The sequence below is a fragment of the Dreissena polymorpha genome, chromosome 12, assembly GCF_020536995.1.
Source record: "Dreissena polymorpha isolate Duluth1 chromosome 12, UMN_Dpol_1.0, whole genome shotgun sequence".
In the NCBI taxonomy this organism is placed as follows: domain Eukaryota; kingdom Metazoa; phylum Mollusca; class Bivalvia; order Myida; family Dreissenidae; genus Dreissena; species Dreissena polymorpha.
In genome coordinates this window covers 27,116,407-27,135,677 of record NC_068366.1, presented here as the reverse complement: position 1 = coordinate 27,135,677, position 19,271 = coordinate 27,116,407, and the positions used below count along the sequence as shown (strand labels likewise).

Here is a 19,271-nt window from a genome sequence, read left to right as displayed (position 1 = left end):
TCAATAAACATGCATCTTATTAGAGACATATAGGCTTGCAGTCTCATTTACAGTAGTTCAATAAACATGCATCTTATTAGAGACATATAGGCTTGCAGTCTCATGTACAGTAGTTCAATAAACATGCATCTTAATGGAGACACCAAGGATTGCAATCTCATTTACAGTAGTTCATTAAACATGCATCTTATTAGAGACATATAGGCTTGCAGACTTTCTCATTTACAGTAGTTCAATAAACATGCATCGTATTAGAGACATATAGGCTTACAGTCTCATGTACAGTAGTTCAATAAACATGCATCTTATTGGAGACACCTAGGATTGCAATCTCATTTACAGTAGTTCAATTAACATGCATCTTATTAGAGACATATAGGCTTGTAGTCTCATTTACAGTAGTTCAATAAACATGCATCTTATTGGAGACATATAGGCTTGCAGTCTCATTTACAGTAGTTCAATAAACATGCATCTTATTGGAGACATATATACTTGCAATCTCATTTACAGTGGTTCAATAAACATGAATCTTATTAGAGACATATAGGCTTGCAGTCTCATTTACAGTAGTCCATTAAACATGCATCTTATTGGAGACATATAGGCTTGTAGTCTTATTTACAGTAGTTCAATAAACATGCATCTTATTGGAGACATATATACTTGCAATCTCATTTACAGCGGTTCAATAAACATGCATCTTATTGGAGACATATAGGCTTACAGTCTCATTTATAGAAGTTCAATAAACATGCATCTTATTAGAGACATATAGGCTTGCAGACTTTCTCATTTACAGTAGTTCAATAAACATGCATCTTATTGGAGACATATATAGGCTTGCAGTCTAATTAACAAATTACAGTAGTTCAATTAACATGCATCTTATTAGAGACATACAGGCTTGCAGTCTCATTTATAGAAGTTCAATAAACATGCATCTTATTAGAGACATATAGGCTTGCAGACTTTCTCATTTACAGTAGTTCAATAAACATGCATCTTATTGGAGACATATATAGGCTTGCAGTCTAATTAACAAATTACAGTAGTTCAATTAACATGCATCTTATTAGAGACATACAGGCTTGCAGTCTCATTTACAGAAGTTCAATAAACATGCATCTTATTAGAGACATATAGGCTTGCAGTCTCATGTACAGTAGTTCAATAAACATGCATCTTATTGGAGACACCTAGGATTGCAATCTCATTTACAGTAGTTCATCAAACATGCATCTTATTGGAGACATAAAGTCTTGCAGTCTCATTTACAGTAGTTCAATAAACATGCATTTTATTAGAGACATATAGGCTTGCAGTCTCATGTACAGTAGTTCAATAAACATGCATCTTATTGGAGACACCTAGGATTGCAATCTCATTTACAGTAGTTCATTAAACATGCATCTTATTAGAGACATATAGGCTTGCAGTCTCATTTACAGTAGTTCAATAAACATGCATCTTATTAGAGACATATAGGCTTGCAGTCTCATTTACAGTAGTTCAATAAACATGCATCTTATTGGAGACATATATACTTGCAATCTCATTTACAGTGGTTCAATAAACATGCATCTTATTAGAGACATATAGGCTTGAAGTCTCATTTACAGTAGTTCAATAAACATGCATCTTATTAGGGACATATAGGCTTGCAGTCTCATGTACAGTAGTTCAATAAACATGCATATTATTGGAGACATATATACTTGCAATCTCATTTACAGGGGTTCAATAAACATGCATCTTATAAGAGAAATAAAGGCTTGCAGTCTCATTTACAGTGGTTCAATAAACATGCATCTTATTAGAGACATATAGGCTTGCAGTCTCATGTACAGTAGTTCAATAAACATGCATCTTATTGGAGATACCTAGGATTGCAATCTTATTTACAGTAGTTCATTAAAAATGAATCTTATTAGAGACATATAGGCTTGCAGACTTTCTCATTTACAGTAGTTCAATAAACATGCATCTTATTAGAGACATATAGGCTTGCAGTTTTATTAACAAATTACAGTAGTTCAATAAACATGCATCTTATTAGAGACATAGAGGCTTGCAGTCTCATTTACAGTAGTTCAATAAACATGCATCTTATTAGAGACATATAGGCTTGCAGTCTCATGTACAGTAGTTCAATAAACATGCATCTTATTGGAGATACTTAGGATTGCAATCTTATTTACAGTAGTTCATTAAACATGCATCTTATTAGAGACATATAGGCTTGCAGACTTTCTCATTTACAGTAGTTCAATAAACATGCATCTTATTAGAGACATATAGGCTTGCAGTCTTATTAACAAATTACAGTAGTTCAATAAACATGCATCTTATTAGAGACATAGAGGCTTGCAGTCTCATTTACAGTAGTTCAATAAACATGCATCTTATTAGAGACATATAGGCTTGCAGTCTCATGTACAGTAGTTCAATAAACATGCATCTTATTGGAGACACCAAGGATTGCAATCCCATTTACAGTATTTCATTAAACATGCATCTTATTAGAGACATATAGGCTTGCAGACTTTCTAATTTACAGTAGTTCAATAAACATGCATCGTATTAGAGACATATAGGCTTACAGTCTCATGTACAGTAGTTCAATAAACATGCATCTTATTGGAGACACCTAGGATTGCAATCTCATTTACAGTAGTTCAATTAACATGCATCTTATTGGAGACATATAGGTTTGTAGTCTCATTTACAGTAGTTCAATAAACATGCATCTTAATGGAGACATATAGGCTTGCAGTCTCATTTACAGTGGTTCAATAAACACGAATCTTATTAGAGACATATAGGCTTGCAGTCTCATTTACAGTAGTTCAATAAACATGCATCTTATTGGAGACATATATACTTGCAATCTCATTTACAGTGGTTCAATAAACATGCATCTTATTAGAGACATAAAGGCTTGCAGTCTCATTTACAGTAGTTCAATAAACATGCATCTTATTAGAGACATATAGGCTTGCAGTCTCATTTACAGTAGTTCAATAAACATGCATCTTATTGGAGACATATAAACTTGCAATCTCATTTACAGCGGTTCAATAAACATGCATCTTATTAGAGACATATAGGCTTGCAGTCTCATTTACAGTGGTTCAATAAACATGCATCTTACTAGAGACATATAGGCTTGCAGTCTCATGTACAGTAGTTCAATAAACATGCATCTTATTAGAGATATATAGGCTTGCAGTCTCATTTACAGTAGTTCATTAAGCATGCATCTTATTGGAGACATATAGGCTTGCAGTATCTCTCATTCACAGTAGTTCATTAATCATTCATCTTATTTGACACATTTAACAGTTACACTATCCAAGAAATTGGAAATAACAAATGGTTTGCAAATAAATTGATGCCTCATATGAATTTTCTACTATTCTCTGCAATGATACTAGGAGTATATGAAATGTGATGACAATGACCTGGACATTGTGCAATAATTAATATGTGAAATAAAACACAATAACATGTGAACTCTATTTTGATGAGGCTTGAAATATATGAAAAAAATTGTTTCCCCTCCTGTGTTCAACACACTGAAATTGCCACAACCCCAAACATTTAGTATTTAACCAGGTTTTCAACAAAGTAAACATTTGTGGTTATTCGATAAGTGTATGTTACGTGGGCAGGCTGATGTAACTTTCTTGCATAGGATAACATCTTCGGCTAGATGATCAAGGCCACATAATCATCCCCCGAGTGCTACCGGTACAGGGCGTGTTGTCAAGGATTTGCAATTGCTTTATTTTTAAGGAGTCATTGAGCTTTGTTTAAAATTACCGTTAAAAGCTTTATATTTCAATTCCTTGTACTTTTTGCATGCAAATTTTATTTTGTACTATCAAGGTTTTGTGATTCCTTCATTTTTTAAGGCGTGATTTGTCTTTAATTTTATACCCTTTCATCAATATTGCTCCCGCGGTGTTGGATACACTTTCTGTGACAGCTTCTCATTTTATTGTCAATGGTAAATGTATTTGAATAGAATTCACCCAATATCATGTTATTTATTTTATTTGGATGTATACTTTAACAACAATAAAATACAGCTTTATGAAAACAGCATTAGAATACAGCATCAATTTTATTAAAAAAACTTTTCTAAGTTAATATTGAACATAATACTTTTACTTTGAAAATGGACAAAAATATAGCAATTTATTTTTAATGTATTTTAAAATTTTATAACAAAAATAGAAGTCCAACTTACTGAACAACCCTTCAAGAAGGGAAACAAGCAATATCTTTATTTTGGCATGTGAAGTACACTGGTAATTGTATAACTTCACACAATTTATATAATAAATATTTATGCCCCCCTTCGAAGAAGAGGGGGTATATTGCTTTGCTCATGTCGGTCTGTCTGTCTGTCGGTCGGTCGGTCGGTCCGTCCACCAGGTGGTTGTCAGATGATAACTCAAGAACGCTTGGGCCTAGGATAATGAAACTTCATAGGTACATTGATCATGACTCGCAGATGACCCCTATTGATTTTGAAGTCACTAGGTCGCTCATGGTGAGCTTTTGTGAGCACCTTTTGTCGTCGAGCGTCATGAGTTGTGCAGCGTCAACACTTGACTCGTTAACACTCAAAAGGCCACATTTATTGTCTGATCTTCATGAAAATTTGGTCAGAACATTTGTGCCAATGAAAGCTTGCACCAGTTTGAAATTGGTTCCAGTTGGTTGAAAATCATGGGCTTCAGGGGGCAGGGCGTTTTTTTTCCTTATATGGCTGTAGTAAAAATATGTTAACACTCTAGAGGTCACATTTATTGTCCAATCTTCATGAAATTAGGTCAGAAGATTTGTCTCAATTATATCTTGGACAAGTTCAAAAATGGTTCCGGTTGGTTGATAATATGGGCACAAGAAGTAGTAGTTTTTTTTTCTTATTATTTTATATGGCTTTAGTAAAACCTTGTTAACAGTCTTCATGAAACTTGATCAGAAGATTTGTCCCAATGATATCTTGGACACGTTCGAAAATGGTTCTGATTGGTTGAAAAACATGGATGGGGCATTTTTCCTAATATGGATTTGGTGAAAACTTTTTAACACTCTAAAAGTCACATTAATAGTTCAGTGTTCATAAGACTTGGTCTGAGCATTTTGTTCTAATTACATCTTGGTTGTGTTTGAAAATGGTTCCGGTCTGTTGGAATGCGTGGCCGCCAGGGAGCAGGAAATTTATCCTCATATGGCTAAAGTAAAACCTTGGTAGAACTCTGTAAGTTCAAGTTCATTTATTGTTCACTCTTCATGAAAGTTGACATCTTGGGCTGCACAGAACAGGTCAGTTCCTTAATACTTCAGGTAAGCGACTTTGGGCCTTTCAGGCCGTCTTGTTAATTAACATGCCACAATTCCAAAATGAGAATTTATTTCAGCTTTGAGAAAACACATGCAGAATTATCCAATCATATTCTAGTTCTTTACCATAAGATGCTGTAACATGTCTTTGATTTTAAACAAACGTTTTATACTTAATAACCCCCAATTTATCAAGAAAAGGGGGCTATATTGGAATCTGGTGTATGTCTGTCTGTCTGTGCGAAGACACAAACTTATTCAAAGCATACACCTGCACTATTCAATGTTCAACATGTTATCATGGTTTCTTATGACGTGAAGTTGTTCATGTGCAAATTGTTATGTCCTATGTTAAAACTTTATAAAGCTATGCACCTTTAATTTAGAATTTCTTAATTTTTGAAAGAGATATAATAAGCCAAAAAATGCACCTTTGAAACAATTGTAGGAAGATGTTTTATGTGTGGTATTTATTACTTTGTAATTGTTGGCTACTTAGTTTCATCAAGTCATGACTTTAGCTGGTACCATCAGCGTGTTAAAATAATTTATATAACCTTATAGACCAAAATAAGATAATCGTTATTTTTCTCTTACTAAATGTACATATTAACAAGTGCATTTAGACAAAAGTGGTGTGCAAAATACCATTTATAATCTGTGTGCTTTACAGCGCAGAATGTGTTAATTACCAAGTCTTTTAATTGACTTGTTTCATACTTTTTCGACTTGTGACGGATAACAGTCATAAGTATCTGTATAAGTATTTTCTGTTGCCCCAAAATTATTGAGCAATTATGTCACCACACATTATGTTATGCATTGTGATTTCACATTTCAAAAGTTATTTAAATTGGCAATTTGTCTTGAAAAGATCAGCAATTGAAAAGTAACAGTGGTATGAAAACTTAAAGTGCTTGTTATAACAGACTTTGCAATTTAGATGAATTGTAGATTGTTAAATTAACATGTTGATTGCATGTGTCTGTATTGATAGTCAAATTATAGTTATGTTTATTCAGAGATCTGTCAACCTTGCTTATTATGGTGTTTTCAAATTGAAAGTGATGCTGTATTACTGGGTGTCGGTTTTTAACCCATTTGACCCAGTAGTTTTCATTTATATACCAGATATTCAAATTGATCACAGACCGATCATCATTAAACTGTTAAAATCTTCTTACGTGCTGTGCAATTATAAAATTAGGTATCAATATGTCCTGTACAGAGGTGGTAATCACGTGATGGTCAAGATGGGCGATGTCCATGCCGAGGCAAGTATTTTTCGCTGTTTTTTACCCTTTATTACTTGTATTAATTTTTTAAATGCCGCTCACTTTCAAGCCATATCAGCAAGATAGTTACTAGAGTTTATTTCGTATAAATATTCGCTCTATATTTCGACTTTACTTCCTGCAAAATTTCTTAGCAGGATGACCTAATTATAGCTCAACTAAGAAAATTTGCGGCGAATAAAGTAGAGTTATAAAGCCAATTTTATTACAAAAAATACCTAATCACCGTTTTTCTATTATGGCTGGAAAGTGAGCGTTATTTTAAAATTTAACAAAAGAAATAAAGGGTATACAAGGGCGAAAAATAAATGTCTCGGCATGGACGTCGCCATCTTGACTATCAAGTGATTACCTCCTTAATTGTGTATGTATCTGAAAATTTCATTGTCAGGTTTTCTTATTTCTAGAATCTCTTGCTAATATTTACAGTGAGGAATTTTCTGACAATAGCCTTATACAGGGCGTAGATCATAGCTTCTTTTAAATACATTGCAATAAATAAGGCTTTTTATTGATAAATTTTATGTTGCGTTAAGTTTGTGTTATTTTCTGTATCACTTACTCTTCTAATGCTTTTACAAATACTGTACATGTTTATAAACAACTTATAATGGCAATTTTGAGCAATCTGTCAATGTCTTGCATGTTTAGTAAAGGCCATTTCACATGTATTCCATAATCAACTACCTCAAGTGATACTTTTTAATGGGGCTGGAATAACAAACTCTAGGAACTTTATTGGTGATGTTGACAGTAAGGCATCTATTATTTATTTGCTGAAATTGACAATATTGAACACTTGCATAACACGAGAGTTTGGTTGGTGGTCATCAAACAGGACAGGTTGGGTTGCCTCGGGTACCCTGGTTTCCTTCTACAACACAAGACCACATTGAAATTATAACTAAACAAATTAAAAAAATTGAAATAACAATTATAATTATAATGACTTTATAATTATTTATTTTTTCTAACTTTTGTGAGTCTAGCAAGATAATAAGATAGACATGCCGGGAGACATTCCTGGTCCACATAATGCAGCCTCAGACCCTATAGGAATGTATAAACTTAGAAAAACACACACATTGTGTCACTAAAACAACAACAACAACAAGCAAAAATGCCCAATAAAATGGAGCAAATTAACTGAAATATACTTAAAATTATAAGCAGTTTGTGATAATAATTTATTTATATGAAAAATATTAAGCACTTACGCTGTGAATCTTTTAAAACCATTTGTGTCACATAACATGAACACTGAATTATAAGAACCTAGCCAAGCATCTTAAAAGTCAGACTTTGATCCAGCGGTTATAGATTGGAGGGGCATCTAGTTGATTGTTTAAACAGGGGTGACACGCATACAAATATGAAATTCTGTGAAACAAACCTGTTGCCATGCTCAACTTCGGTCTCTACTTTGTCTCTGCATGTGTTTAGGGGTTTATCAGCAATGCTTATTGCAGCCCTGTTCTGTGAGACCTCCTCTCACATGCTCTTGATGCTGTGTACTCATTCTGTTAAAGGGTTGTACAGGACCAGGCGGACCACAACTCTCGCAGGTATTTCCTCTCCCACCCACCCTCTTGTATGCATGAGTATTGTAGGCTGGTGCTCAATAAGTAGTGGGGTGTTCTTGTGCAACTTCCATTGACATTTGAATTGTACATAGTGTATGCAATGTAATTTTCAATTTTACATAATTTATGAGATATAATTTTCTATTTACATAAGGTATGAAATGTAATTTTTTATTTTACATAAGGTATAAAATGTAATCGTGTATGAAATGTTATTTTCAAAGTCGCAGCAAATTTCTATTACTTACAAAAACAACACTAACCTGTATGAATAATGTTATATATTAAATGTATTTAACATTTTGTCTGACTCTAGACTTGGTGATCTTTTTCCATTAAGTGCTATATTAATATCATAAGGGCTTTTACTACAGTATTTTTGTAAAGGTTACATCTATAACACCATTTCAATCTTCCAGCCATTCAATCCCCAACCTTACAGTTTAAAGATAAGACACTACCTAACCCTTTGTAGCTTGTGTCCAGCTGTCTGAGACTGTTGGCTAAAGGCTTTTTACACAATGCGCATATGTATTTGCAAAGTTAGCTAGTCAAAGTTGTATTGATATTATACTCAGCTATTTTATAAATATTTATATAAAATTTAGACATATCTGATCATTCATAGTTCATAGTGCATCAACTAGATCTGACCCTCTGGTAAAGAAGTAGTTTAAATCACTTGTGTTTTTATTAATCCCTTCCACAGGGGAGTGGAGATGAAAGGCTGGTTTGCTTATACTGGCTTATCAGTAGACCACTTGATTAATCACTCCTAGACAGGGGGGATGACAGGGTGTTTTGCTAATGCTGGTTTATCAATAGACCACTTGATTAATCACTCTCCTAGAGGGGGGTGAGAGGGTGGTTCACTAATACTGGTTTATCAGTAGACCACTTGATTAATCACTCTTCCAGAGGGGGGATGAAAGGGTGGTTCACTTATGATGGTTTATCAGTAGGCCACTTGATTAATCACTCTTCCAGAGGGGGATGAAAGGGTGGTTCACTGATGATAATATATCAGCAGGCCACTTGATTAATCACTCTTCCAGAGGGGGGAGACGACAGGGTGGTTGGCTAATGCTGGTTTATCAGTAGGCCACTTGATTAATCACTCTCCCAGAGTGGTGGAGACAACATGGTGGTTCACTAAAGAAAATGCTGTTTTATCAGTAGACCACTTGATTTATCACTCTCCAAGGGAAGGGATGACACGGTGGTTTGCTAATACTTGTTTTTCTGTAGAGCACTTGATTAATCACTCTTTTTAATAGTTTTGTACTATTTACTCGCAGGGTGTAGCAGTTCTACCAAAATTAACCCAGATGTACTGTACTCATTAAGTTTTAGATTATTACCAGGTAAAGAAATATGTAAGCACTTGGACTCCTTTTGCTTACAAAGTCAGTCTCCTGAGACCCTCTATGGCACTGGAAGTTTCCTTTTGGTTTAAGGCCTCTGTATTGATGTGAAAGTATAAGTGGTTTATCCCTTATTAGCATAGCAAATTGACATCTAGTGTTTACCCTTTTCTTGTGTATGTGTTGTCGATATTTTATCTGGCTCATGACTTTTGCTTACATGAAAGGATTTTGAAATAAATACAATAATATTTTTCTCCTCTTCATCTTGTCATTTTATCCAGACAATATATCAGGTTCAACAAAGTGTAGCATAAAGGTCAATATGCCAGATGGTACTTTACATGTGTGCGTTTCCTTACATGGATAAAGTGAAAGTAGATGTGTGTGTCAGGATCATAACTTCATCGTGCATGATTGGATTTTGACCAAAAAAATTCCAAATGATCATCTTATAAAGACATTTTGCTGGCAAATTGTTGCTCACTTAAAGGTCAAGCTCATGGTGGAAACAAGAAGATTTTGAATATTGCTGATATGAATATTGAGAAAATAGATGTTTTGTTTTTTCAGGCCTGCCCTTGAGTTAATTTTCATGATGAGTTCCAAAATAGGAATTAAAATGGTAAAGTATGTTAATGAATCAATTCATATTGATGTGTCAAAATTGCAATATGACATTTAGTCGATATAGCAATATGACATTAACTTGATTAAGTCAAAAAGGAAATATGACTTCAAGTAAATATAACAAAATGACATTAAGTAAAAATAGCAATATGATATTTAGTCAAAATAGCTATTTGACATTAAGTGTTGACATTTGTGTCCTATGGACACATTTGTTTTATAATTGGGCATATAAGAAATTGTTGTTCAACAAGTTTTATTGAAAAAAGCCTTCCTTTATAAAGAATAAAGTGTAAAAAAGAGTAAATTTGGCATAGGAATTTTTTTTCTGAGAATGCATTGTATTTTGGTGACTAACACTGTATCATTTCCATGATAATAAATCCCACTTCTAGGTGGCTATACTATTCATATGTCATGTAGAAATGCCATATATGGTGCAAAGTACACAGATTTGTGTTTACCAATGTTGTGAATATGTTTACACAGGATTCAATATAAGTTGTGCCCTTTGTCAGTTATCAATATGTTTACACAGGATTCAATATAAGTTGTTGTGGTGAATATGTTTACACAGGATTCAATATAAGTTGTTGTGGTGAATATGTTTACACAGGATTCAATATATGTTGTGCCCTTTGTCAGTTATCAAATTGAAATAAATGCATTTCTTGCACAATAGTGAAGATGTGAAATAGTTTTCTATCTGTTTAAAGCACACATGTAATTTTCCAAGAACTGTTATTGATTGATTAAATATGAGATAGATATTTATTTGAACATATATGATTTATTGTTGCTATTTAGATATTTATTTTAAGAGATAATGTGAGATGTGGCTGCTTGCATGAATATGTAAATAATGTTTTGTTCATTTATGTCCTACATGTAAAACACACAGTATAATAATCGGCCTGCCATATCAAGCTACACACAAGCTTCTCACATGAGCAGACTGTGTGCTGCACTTCCCAGCTCAATTCTCATGTTTATGAAATTAATAAGCCATGCTCCGGGAAAACAAAATGCATGTGTGGCAAGTGTTGTCTGTGATTAGTCTGTTCAGTCTACACAGAACAATCAGGGATAACACTTTCCTCACAGGCTAATCAATTACTTCATCTTCAACTTGAACTGTATTTTTGCTATAAGACTTTCTTTAAACAAAAATACCATGAAAGCAGAAAGTGTTATCCCTGATTGTTCTGTGTAGACTGAACAGACTAATCACAGACAACACTTGCCACACATGCATTTTGTTTTCCCGGAGCATGGCTTATTAATTTCATAAACATGAGAATTGAGCTGGGAAGTGCAGCACACAGTCTGCTCATGTGAGAAGCTTGTGTGTAGCTTGATATGGCAGGCCGATTATTATACTGTGTGTTTTACATGTAGGACATAAATGAACAAAACATTATTTACATATTCATGCAAGCAGCCACATCTCACATTATCTCTTAAAATAAATATCTAACTAGCAACAATAAATCATATATGTTCAAATAAATATCTATCTCATATTTAATCAATCAATAACAGTTCTTGGAAAATTACATGTGTGCTTTAAACAGATAGAAAACTATTTCACATCTTCACTATTGTGCAAGAAATGCATTTATTTCAATTTGATAACTGACAAAGGGCACAACATATATTGAATCCTGTGTAAACATATTCACCACAACAACTTATATTGAATCCTGTGTAAACATATTCACCACAACAACTTATATTGAATCCTGTGTAAACATATTGATAACTGACAAAGGGCACAACTTATATTGAATCCTGTGTAAACATATTCACAACATTGGTAAACACAAATCTGTGTACTTTGCACCATATATGGCATTTCTACATGACATATGAATAGTATAGCCACCTAGAAGTGGGATTTATTATCATGGAAATGATACAGTGTTAGTCACCAAAATACAATGCATTCTCAGAAAAAAAATTCCTATGCCAAATTTACTCTTTTTTACACTTTATTCTTTATAAAGGAAGGCTTTTTTCAATAAAACTTGTTGAACAACAATTTCTTATATGCCCAATTATAAAACAAATGTGTCCATAGGACACAAATGTCAACACTTAATGTCAAATAGCTATTTTGACTAAATATCATATTGCTATTTTTACTTAATGTCATTTTGTTATATTTACTTGAAGTCATATTTCCTTTTTGACTTAATCAAGTTAATGTCATATTGCTATATCGACTAAATGTCATATTGCAATTTTGACACATCAATATGAATTGATTCATTAACATACTTTACCATTTTAATTCCTATTTTGGAACTCATCATGAAAATTAACTCAAGGGCAGGCCTGAAAAAACAAAACATCTATTTTCTCAATATTCATATCAGCAATATTCAAAATCTTCTTGTTTCCACCATGAGCTTGACCTTTAAGTGAGCAACAATTTGCCAGCAAAATGTCTTTATAAGATGATCATTTGGAATTTTTTTGGTCAAAATCCAATCATGCACGATGAAGTTATGATCCTGACACACACATCTACTTTCACTTTATCCATGTAAGGAAACGCACACATGTAAAGTACCATCTGGCATATTGACCTTTATGCTACACTTTGTTGAACCTGATATATTGTCTGGATAAAATGACAAGATGAAGAGGAGAAAAATATTATTGTATTTATTTCAAAATCCTTTCATGTAAGCAAAAGTCATGAGCCAGATAAAATATCGACAACACATACACAAGAAAAGGGTAAACACTAGATGTCAATTTGCTATGCTAATAAGGGATAAACCACTTATACTTTCACATCAATACAGAGGCCTTAAACCAAAAGGAAACTTCCAGTGCCATAGAGGGTCTCAGGAGACTGACTTTGTAAGCAAAAGGAGTCCAAGTGCTTACATATTTCTTTACCTGGTAATAATCTAAAACTTAATGAGTACAGTACATCTGGGTTAATTTTGGTAGAACTGCTACACCCTGCGAGTAAATAGTACAAAACTATTAAAAAGAGTGATTAATCAAGTGCTCTACAGAAAAACAAGTATTAGCAAACCACCGTGTCATCCCTTCCCTTGGAGAGTGATAAATCAAGTGGTCTACTGATAAAACAGCATTTTCTTTAGTGAACCACCATGTTGTCTCCACCACTCTGGGAGAGTGATTAATCAAGTGGCCTACTGATAAACCAGCATTAGCCAACCACCCTGTCGTCTCCCCCCTCTGCTTTCATGGTATTTTTGTTTAAAGAAAGTCTTATAGCAAAAATACAGTTCAAGTTGAAGATGAAGTAATTGATTAGCCTGTGAGGAAAGTGTTATCCCTGATTGTTCTGTGTAGACTGAACAGACTAATCACAGACAACACTTGCCACACATGCATTTTGTTTTCCCGGAGCATGGCTTATTAATTTCATAAACATGAGAATTGAGCTGGGAAGTGCAGCACACAGTCTGCTCATGTGAGAAGCTTGTGTGTAGCTTGATATGGCAGGCCGATTATTATACTGTGTGTTTTACATGTAGGACATAAATGAACAAAACATTATTTACATATTCATGCAAGCAGCCACATCTCACATTATCTCTTAAAATAAATATCTAAATAGCAACAATAAATCATATATGTTCAAATAAATATCTATCTCATATTTAATCAATCAATAACAGTTCTTGGAAAATTACATGTGTGCTTTAAACAGATAGAAAACTATTTCACATCTTCACTATTGTGCAAGAAATGCATTTATTTCAATTTGATAACTGACAAAGGGCACAACATATATTGAATCCTGTGTAAACATATTCACCACAACAACTTATATTGAATCCTGTGTAAACATATTCACCACAACAACTTATATTGAATCCTGTGTAAACATATTGATAACTGACAAAGGGCACAACTTATATTGAATCCTGTGTAAACATATTCACAACATTGGTAAACACAAATCTGTGTACTTTGCACCATATATGGCATTTCTACATGACATATGAATAGTATAGCCACCTAGAAGTGGGATTTATTATCATGGAAATGATACAGTGTTAGTCACCAAAATACAATGCATTCTCAGAAAAAAAATTCCTATGCCAAATTTACTCTTTTTTACACTTTATTCTTTATAAAGGAAGGCTTTTTTCAATAAAACTTGTTGAACAACAATTTCTTATATGCCCAATTATAAAACAAATGTGTCCATAGGACACAAATGTCAACACTTAATGTCAAATAGCTATTTTGACTAAATATCATATTGCTATTTTTACTTAATGTCATTTTGTTATATTTACTTGAAGTCATATTTCCTTTTTGACTTAATCAAGTTAATGTCATATTGCTATATCGACTAAATGTCATATTGCAATTTTGACACATCAATATGAATTGATTCATTAACATACTTTACCATTTTAATTCCTATTTTGGAACTCATCATGAAAATTAACTCAAGGGCAGGCCTGAAAAAACAAAACATCTATTTTCTCAATATTCATATCAGCAATATTCAAAATCTTCTTGTTTCCACCATGAGCTTGACCTTTAAGTGAGCAACAATTTGCCAGCAAAATGTCTTTATAAGATGATCATTTGGAATTTTTTTGGTCAAAATCCAATCATGCACGATGAAGTTATGATCCTGACACACACATCTACTTTCACTTTATCCATGTAAGGAAACGCACACATGTAAAGTACCATCTGGCATATTGACCTTTATGCTACACTTTGTTGAACCTGATATATTGTCTGGATAAAATGACAAGATGAAGAGGAGAAAAATATTGTATTTATTTCAAAATCCTTTCATGTAAGCAAAAGTCATGAGCCAGATAAAATATCGACAACACATACACAAGAAAAGGGTAAACACTAGATGTCAATTTGCTATGCTAATAAGGGATAAACCACTTATACTTTCACATCAATACAGAGGCCTTAAACCAAAAGGAAACTTCCAGTGCCATAGAGGGTCTCAGGAGACTGACTTTGTAAGCAAAAGGAGTCCAAGTGCTTACATATTTCTTTACCTGGTAATAATCTAAAACTTAATGAGTACAGTACATCTGGGTTAATTTTGGTAGAACTGCTACACCCTGCGAGTAAATAGTACAAAACTATTAAAAGAGTGATTAATCAAGTGCTCTACAGAAAAACAAGTATTAGCAAACCACCGTGTCATCCCTTCCCTTGGAGAGTGATAAATCAAGTGGTCTACTGATAAAACAGCATTTTCTTTAGTGAACCACCATGTTGTCTCCACCACTCTGGGAGAGTGATTAATCAAGTGGCCTACTGATAAACCAGCATTAGCCAACCACCCTGTCGTCTCCCCCCTCTGGAAGAGTGATTAATCAAGTGGCCTGCTGATATATTATCATCAGTGAACCACCCTTTCATCCCCCTCTGGAAGAGTGATTAATCAAGTGGCCTACTGATAAACCATCATAAGTGAACCACCCTTTCATCCCCCCTCTGGAAGAGTGATTAATCAAGTGGTCTACTGATAAACCAGTATTAGTGAACCACCCTCTCACCCCCCTCTAGGAGAGTGATTAATCAAGTGGTCTATTGATAAACCAGCATTAGCAAAACACCCTGTCATCCCCCCTGTCTAGGAGTGATTAATCAAGTGGTCTACTGATAAGCCAGTATAAGCAAACCAGCCTTTCATCTCCACTCCCCTGTGGAAGGGATTAATAAAAACACAAGTGATTTAAACTACTTCTTTACCAGAGGGTCAGATCTAGTTGATGCACTATGAACTATGAATGATCAGATATGTCTAAATTTTATATAAATATTTATAAAATAGCTGAGTATAATATCAATACAACTTTGACTAGCTAACTTTGCAAATACATATGCGCATTGTGTAAAAAGCCTTTAGCCAACAGTCTCAGACAGCTGGACACAAGCTACAAAGGGTTAGGTAGTGTCTTATCTTTAAACTGTAAGGTTGGGGATTGAATGGCTGGAAGATTGAAATGGTGTTATAGATGTAACCTTTACAAAAATACTGTAGTAAAAGCCCTTATGATATTAATATAGCACTTAATGGAAAAAGATCACCAAGTCTAGAGTCAGACAAAATGTTAAATACATTTAATATATAACATTATTCATACAGGTTAGTGTTGTTTTTGTAAGTAATAGAAATTTGCTGCGACTTTGAAAATAACATTTCATACACGATTACATTTTATACCTTATGTAAAATAAAAAATTACATTTCATACCTTATGTAAATAGAAAATTATATCTCATAAATTATGTAAAATTGAAAATTACATTGCATACACTATGTACAATTCAAATGTCAATGGAAGTTGCACAAGAACACCCCACTACTTATTGAGCACCAGCCTACAATACTCATGCATACAAGAGGGTGGGTGGGAGAGGAAATACCTGCGAGAGTTGTGGTCCGCCTGGTCCTGTACAACCCTTTAACAGAATGAGTACACAGCATCAAGAGCATGTGAGAGGAGGTCTCACAGAACAGGGCTGCAATAAGCATTGCTGATAAACCCCTAAACACATGCAGAGACAAAGTAGAGACCGAAGTTGAGCATGGCAACAGGTTTGTTTCACAGAATTTCATATTTGTATGCGTGTCACCCCTGTTTAAACAATCAACTAGATGCCCCTCCAATCTATAACCGCTGGATCAAAGTCTGACTTTTAAGATGCTTGGCTAGGTTCTTATAATTCAGTGTTCATGTTATGTGACACAAATGGTTTTAAAAGATTCACAGCGTAAGTGCTTAATATTTTTCATATAAATAAATTATTATCACAAACTGCTTATAATTTTAAGTATATTTCAGTTAATTTGCTCCATTTTATTGGGCATTTTTGCTTGTTGTTGTTGTTGTTTTAGTGACACAATGTGTGTGTTTTTCTAAGTTTATACATTCCTATAGGGTCTGAGGCTGCATTATGTGGACCAGGAATGTCTCCCGGCATGTCTATCTTATTATCTTGCTAGACTCACAAAAGTTAGAAAAAATAAATAATTATAAAGTCATTATAATTATAATTGTTATTTCAATTTTTTTAATTTGTTTAGTTATAATTTCAATGTGGTCTTGTGTTGTAGAAGGAAACCAGGGTACCCGAGGCAACCCAACCTGTCCTGTTTGATGACCACCAACCAAACTCTCGTGTTATGCAAGTGTTCAATATTGTCAATTTCAGCAAATAAATAATAGATGCCTTACTGTCAACATCACCAATAAAGTTCCTAGAGTTTGTTATTCCAGCCCCATTAAAAAGTATCACTTGAGGTAGTTGATTATGGAATACATGTGAAATGGCCTTTACTAAACATGCAAGACATTGACAGATTGCTCAAAATTGCCATTATAAGTTGTTTATAAACATGTACAGTATTTGTAAAAGCATTAGAAGAGTAAGTGATACAGAAAATAACACAAACTTAACGCAACATAAAATTTATCAATAAAAAGCCTTATTTATTGCAATGTATTTAAAAGAAGCTATGATCTACGCCCTGTATAAGGCTATTGTCAGAAAATTCCTCACTGTAAATATTAGCAAGAGATTCTAGAAATAAGAAAACCTGACAATGAAATTTTCAGATACATACACAATTAAGGAGGTAATCACTTGATAGTCAAGATGGCGACGTCCATGCCGAGACATTTATTTTTCGCCCTTGTATACCCTTTATTTCTTTTGTTAAATTTTAAAATAACGCTCACTTTCCAGCCATAATAGAAAAACGGTGATTAGGTATTTTTTGTAATAAAATTGGCTTTATAACTCTACTTTATTCGCCGCAAATTTTCTTAGTTGAGCTATAATTAGGTCATCCTGCTAAGAAATTTTGCAGGAAGTAAAGTCGAAATATAGAGCGAATATTTATACGAAATAAACTCTAGTAACTATCTTGCTGATATGGCTTGAAAGTGAGCGGCATTTAAAAAATTAATACAAGTAATAAAGGGTAAAAAACAGCGAAAAATACTTGCCTCGGCATGGACAATCGCCCATCTTGACCATCACGTGATTACCACCTCTGTACAGGACATATTGATACCTAATTTTATAATTGCACAGCACGTAAGAAGATTTTAACAGTTTAATGATGATCGGTCTGTGATCAATTTGAATATCTGGTATATAAATGAAAACTACTGGGTCAAATGGGTTAAAAACCGACACCCAGTAATACAGCATCACTTTCAATTTGAAAACACCATAATAAGCAAGGTTGACAGATCTCTGAATAAACATAACTATAATTTGACTATCAATACAGACACATGCAATCAACATGTTAATTTAACAATCTACAATTCATCTAAATTGCAAAGTCTGTTATAACAAGCACTTTAAGTTTTCATACCACTGTTACTTTTCAATTGCTGATCTTTTCAAGACAAATTGCCAATTTAAATAACTTTTGAAATGTGAAATCACAATGCATAACATAATGTGTGGTGACATAATTGCTCAATAATTTTGGGGCAACAGAAAATACTTATACAGATACTTATGACTGTTATCCGTCACAAGTCGAAAAAGTATGAAACAAGTCAATTAAAAGACTTGGTAATTAACACATTCTGCGCTGTAAAGCACACAGATTATAAATGGTATTTTGCACACCACTTTTGTCTAAATGCACTTGTTAATATGTACATTTAGTAAGAGAAAAATAACGATTATCTTATTTTGGTCTATAAGGTTATATAAATTATTTTAACACGCTGATGGTACCAGCTAAAGTCATGACTTGATGAAACTAAGTAGCCAACAATTACAAAGTAATAAATACCACACATAAAACATCTTCCTACAATTGTTTCAAAGGTGCATTTTTTGGCTTATTATATCTCTTTCAAAAATTAAGAAATTCTAAATTAAAGGTGCATAGCTTTATAAAGTTTTAACATAGGACATAACAATTTGCACATGAACAACTTCACGTCATAAGAAACCATGATAACATGTTGAACATTGAATAGTGCAGGTGTATGCTTTGAATAAGTTTGTGTCTTCGCACAGACAGA

The 19,271-nt window shown here is 33.6% G+C and overlaps 1 protein-coding gene across 1 annotated transcript in view; it reads right to left on the bottom strand.

The window, feature by feature from the left end:
- The window catches only part of LOC127853087 (mitogen-activated protein kinase kinase kinase 5-like), a 50,201-nt gene extending 33,358 nt beyond the window's left edge, over nt 1-16,843 (bottom strand). The window contains exon 1 of the mRNA XM_052387282.1: nt 16,642-16,843. The gene's annotated coding sequence lies outside the window, so the exon portion shown is untranslated. The remainder of the gene's footprint in view (nt 1-16,641) is intronic.
- Nucleotides 16,844-19,271: the final 2,428 nt, after the last annotated feature.